Here is a 6,000-nt window from a genome sequence, read left to right as displayed (position 1 = left end):
CTTCAAATTGTCTGGAATATTTGTGGCAGGTTATATTTTACACGCACACACACACTCACACTCATCCATACACATGACATCCACGCCGCATCTTCCTGACACTACTCCCACCAGCAGGCAGGTGCATGTTCCCTTCCCTTCAATCTGTGCAGCGTCCTTCCACTAACACCCAAGACAGAGTGGTGCAAATGATGCGATTGTGATTTCCAAAGCTGCGTCACAGAAGGATACAACTTCAGCCTGGCTCCTTTGGGATACACACCTTCAGAGCCCTGAGCTGACACGTAAGTCCAGCCACGCTGATAGTGTGGGAAGATGACCTACAGAGAGGGAAACACACAAGAAGCACCCCCCACACTGCCCCCGCAGGGTGCAGTCCTCCCAGCCAAGACGCTGCGCACATGAGTGAAAGTGACTTAGATCATCCCAGCCAGCAGTCTGGAAGCCCTGGAGCTGATGTCAAGGAAAGCAGAAATGAGCTGTCCCCACCAGACCCCGCCCAGATCTAATGTGAGTGACATACCCTCTAAAGTTGATTCCTCCAGGGTTTTATGAGGGTTACAAGGTAAAGGTTTTGCAGCACTGAGCTTTGGGGTCATTTGTTACACAGCCCTAGTCACGGGAACACTATTCTGGGCCTTTTGCTGCTCCATCAGCTGGTTAAATTACAGAAGAAAAAAAACCCGGTGAAAAATATTTAATAGAATTGCTTGAATTTGAGATAAACACAAACATCTTTCCAACACTGAGTCTTCCTGACAGGATGTGCAATAAGCCAAATTCTTCTTTGTATCTCTCAAAGTGGTATATCCTTTCTTCTCTTTTAATCATTTAATAAGTTACATCTACACTTCTAGTTGCAAACAACTCAGCATTCCCACGATAATCCCACCTTTGTCAGCCTGCACTTTTACACGTTTCTGGATTTGATTTGCTAATATTTTATCTGCGATGTCTCAGTCTACATACATAAAAGAGGTATATAACTTTTTATTCTTCTCTGATTTCAACAAAAGGTCATATAAAGCACACAAAATGAATTGGTTCATATCTCTTGTTATTCTGCTCTCTCAAAATTGAGATGTTGAATTCCTTAACTATTTGCTGGAACTTGCCTATAGAAGCCATTAGGCTTGGTGATTGGGAGAGGTAATTTGTTTTTGGAGGAAATTTAAACTATTAATACAATGGCTTTAATGTTAGAAGTATGTTTGTCTATTCTTGTTTCACATTGGGTAAACCTTTAATTTTCTAAGTAAATGAAAACATTTCATTTTTGTTTTATTACTGAACAATGGTTTTCCTACATACAGAATTCTATCTCATATCTACTATTGTTTCTTGTTGACACTGCTGTCCTTCTAGCTGCAGCTGTTACCTATTCTCTCTTCTAACAGTGTGCTTTGGAGTTCTTCTGTTTCATTCGCACATATCGAGATGCAGACCCTTCCTTGGGCTCATTGAAATAACAGAATCTGAGTGGCCACGGCTCTCTGCACACTGCGTGCTCTGCATTCCTCCAGTGCTGCATTGAGTTCCGTTAGACGTGCATTTGATCATCTCGCTGTCCACAGTGTCCCAGGCTCGCTCTGGTACTTCCCATCTGTTCTCTGCTCTGCAGTACATTCTGTGTAATTTTCTCAGTTTCACATTTCACATCCCCAATTATTCATTCCACTTAATAATCTGATCAGTATTTTTTGTTTCAGTGAGTTTACATTTTATTTCTAAAAGTTCTGTGGCTTATCTTGCATGTTTCATTACAATTCCAAGACTTCTTTGACATCTTTAAATATCCTTAAGGATTGGATCCTGTTGTCTTTCACGTTTGCCTCTTCGCACAGTCATTTTCTTCCTGTTTTGTAATTTTGGATTGCATGCCTGCTGTGCTGGGCTTCATCTAGAATGGACTGTGCACTCTCAGCTGAGGATCTGTGCCTCCAGGCAGTTTGTGTTTCCTTCTGCCAGGCATCCAGTAGTATCTTCAGCCTCTATGACTTTTGTGTTATTTTCCTCAGGCCAAGGATTCTCATGTCATGTAGAAAGAAGAAAGTCAACCTCTAATCTTCATAAGGATAGGTTTATGGCTACAAAATCTCAGGGAGGTTATTTTTCATCCCCAAATCTAGACCAAGGAAAACAATGTTCCTTCATTTTTCGATTTTCTATTTCAAAAATTTTCAAACTTCCAGAAAAGTAGGAAGAACAGTATGATTGCACGTATACCCACTCCCTGGATGATCAACATTTTGTCATAATGGTCTCATCTACATGTTCGACTGTATGTATACATATTTGCTGAACCACTAGAAAGTTATAGAATAATATTTTAACCCTGAATACTTCTGCATGCAAATTCTAAAAACAGAATATTCTGACAATATTATTACATTTGAGAACATTAACAAAAAATTATTAGTTTGATCTACTATCCAGTCTATATTCAATTTCCCCAATGACCCACAAATGGTCTTAGGTTCTTCTGTGCATTGCTCTTTGTTTTCTCTTTTTTTTTATTATTATTATTATTATTATTATTATACTTTAAGTTCTAGGGTATATGTGTACAACGTGCAGGTTTGTTACATATGTATACTTGTGCCATGTTGCTGTGCTGCACCCATCAACCCGTCAGCACCCATCAACTCGTCATTTACATCAGGTATAACTCCCAATGCAATCCCTCCCCCCTCCCCCCTCCCCATGATAGGCCCCGGTGTGTGATGTTCCCCTTCCCGAGTCCAAGTGATCTCATTGTTCAGTTCCCACCTATGAGTGAGAACATGCGGTGTTTGGTTTTCTGTTCTTGTGATAGTTTGCTAAGAATGATGGTTTCCAGCTGCATCCATGTCCCTACAAAGGACACAAACTCATCCTTTTTTATGGCTGCATAGTATTCCATGGTGTATATGTGCCACATTTTCTTAATCCAGTCTGTCACTGATGGACATTTGGGTTGATTCCAAGTCTTTGCTATTGTGAATAGTGCTGCAATAAACATACGTGTGGCATGTGTCTTTATAGCAGCATGATTTATAATCCTTTGGGTATATACCCAGTAATGGGATGGCTGGGTCATATGGTACATCTAGTTCTAGATCCTTGAGGAATCGCCATACTGTTTTCCATAATGGTTGAACTAGTTTACAGTCCCACCAACAGTGTAAAAGTGTTCCCATTTCTCCACATCCTCTCCAGCACCTGTTGTTTCCAAGGCATGCACTTAATTTTTTATTATTTGAATCATTATGCTATTATTTCACAACAGCGTAGAATCTCCGAGCTTTGCACTTAAATGGTGTCTGAGTTCAAAAGCACATCATACTGAGTTTGATCCTCAAGCCTCCAAATCAGAAGGCTCCCTGGGTTAGACACAAGAGCACCCATTCCAGCAGCTGCATCCGTCCTGGAGCACGAGCTTGCCTTTTATCAGCCACTGTGAATACCAGGTATAAAGTCTTGACAGATTTTCCTCACATATCTACAAGGACTGACCATTCCAAATAAGTATCGTTCTTCAAAGCAACTGTCTTTCTTTAAAAATTGTGCCTGGGATCTTTATTTTTCAATTTCCTTTACAGTCACACACAAACATATATGGGTCTCGTGACTATTTTAGTTCCAGAATGCCTTCACTTAACTCCCTACCTCTCTTGTCCTCTTTCATTTCTTTCGTTTTCTTCCTCCTTCCTAACCCCTTATCCAACTGTCAAAATAGCTGCGGTGGGTGGAATTTGCTGCACTGGAAGACACTGAAGATCGTGGGATGAGGCAGAGAATTGAGAGCTGGGAGGTTCCTCAGGGCCCTTCACGAAGCAAGTCCACTGATACAAGCGCACTCCTGCACCACCCACCAGCCTGCAAGAGCTGCACATGGGGACACGGGTGCAACTGACTGAGAGAGTGAGTGGGACCAAGCAGAGGGCAAAAGTCCATACCATGAGTTCTGCCTGCCCGGAGCCCAAGCTGGAACACGGTGTTATCCGAAATGGGAGTAACTTTGGGAACCGCCACGGGCTGGAGGTGCTGTTGCTTGTGTTGGCATAGCCAAACCCACTTTGGGTCCTGAATATCTGAGTTCATCCAGAATTTGGGCAACTTCCAGATTAAATTCAAAACCATCCCTCTCTCTCTAAAAATTTGTATCCCCATGAATACATTTAAGAATAGGTTCAGCTCTCTAACACTAACTGTGACTTGTTTCACTAAACTTTCGGATATTTGGGGTATCAGAATTAAGAATCTGAAGGCAAGACACAGCACTAGCATTTGCCAAACTGCCTTGCACCTGCCACTCTTCTGTGTTCTGTCTTTGATGCTGACTTGACCACATAGTCCACACACTATGCGTGCGCGTTGTCAGTCCCGCTTCACAGATGACAAACTGAAGCTCAGAGTGGGGCTAATGGGCCTGCACAAATAGCCATTATTTAAATGACAGAGCTAGGATGCAAGCCCAGATCTGTGCAGGAGGCAAATAGGTCTACACAGCTCTGAGCTCCAGATCCCTTTAGTCCATGCTCCTTCTACAATGTCCCCACTTTGGACTGAGATGTGGGACTTGGCCTCATGTCCTGGATCTGCCATTGTCCAGCCACACCACTTAATTTTTTCTGAGCTTCAGTTTGCTAATCTGTAAAAGCAGGAAGATTACAGCCTACCCTGGCTCCTCCACACAGCTGTCATCAAAATGCAGTGACTTCCTAACGTGCACATAAGAGGTGAGCTCTCAAGAGGTGCATACATGGAAAGCACTGAAGAGGTCACCAGAAATGCCTGCCAGTGCTTTCCTGGGCAGCTCTTCATCTGACTTCAGAAATAACACAGCTATCAGGGAAGGTAACAAGGCCAGGCAGTGGACACAGAAAAAAGGAATGACAACCCAAGGCTGGCAGAGTAGTGATTTGTATAGCTGTTGATTTTACAAATCATCAAACATGACAGCAAATATAAAGCAGGGGTTTCCTGCCAGGATTTAAAATGTGGAGTCAGAGGGTAACCGTCTAATGTTTGCAGTGAGTGGCCATTACACGGGGCATTGCGTGCAGAGCTGGTGGTCATCGTTCCAGTCTCGGGTCCTCCAGCAGCAGCTATGGCTGCTTACTGTGGCAGGGGCAGAAACCAGAGTGCCTCCTACAGTCAGAGCCCAAGGTCTCCCCGGGTCCAGACCTCACATCTGCTCCCAAGAAAACACTAGTGAGGTGGCCACAACAGAGCTGGAGGGAAGCGCTGGGAAGATGCAGCCTATATCTGTTCTTTGTCATGTAAATCAGCAGAAACACCTTTCTTGTTGCACCCATCAATACGGTTTCCAAGCTTGAATAGACCCTAACAACCCGCGTTTGCAAGTAATGTCCACACCGAGCCTCTCTTCTCCTCTGTCCAAGACTTCAGTCCCTTGTCCTGTCCTTTCCATCTAAAATGATGTCTGGAATGAGGCTGACTCAGAAACTGTTTATGAAGGGAAGGAAAGGATGAGGGAGGAAGAAAGGGAAGAAAAGAGAAGAAAACCCTATAATAGAATAAAAACCTGTACTAAATAGCTCACAATCAACTAAATAATGTTAATGAAAGTAAAGCTCTATCTAAATATGAATGATTGCTGCTAGCAGTAGTAGCAGTAGTAGCAGAAGCAGCAGCCCAGCAGCACTCTACCTGCCTAGTGGATACTCCAGACTGGCCCTCCCTGGGGCTCAATTTCCCAGAGGAAGCTTTGGCTGCCTCTAGCTCTGAGTATAAGTATCTTTCTAGATCCTAGATTCCGTTCAAATCCTCTATCCCCTGCCCTACAGTACTAGGAAGATATGGGCCAGGTCCTGGGTCCTGTGAGTCAGCCATTGTCAGTCACTAGTAAAACAGGGCTGCCTTAGTCCATTAGGGCTGCTATAACCATCACAAACTGAGTGGCTCATAAACAACAGAAACGCCTTTGTCACAGCTCTGAGGCTGGGAAGTTCAAGCTCCAGGCACTAGGAGATTCAGTGTCTGATGAGGGCTCGC

Source organism: Theropithecus gelada, chromosome 13 (genome assembly GCF_003255815.1).
Source record: "Theropithecus gelada isolate Dixy chromosome 13, Tgel_1.0, whole genome shotgun sequence".
In the NCBI taxonomy this organism is placed as follows: domain Eukaryota; kingdom Metazoa; phylum Chordata; class Mammalia; order Primates; family Cercopithecidae; genus Theropithecus; species Theropithecus gelada.
Note: the sequence above shows the minus strand (reverse complement) of the source record.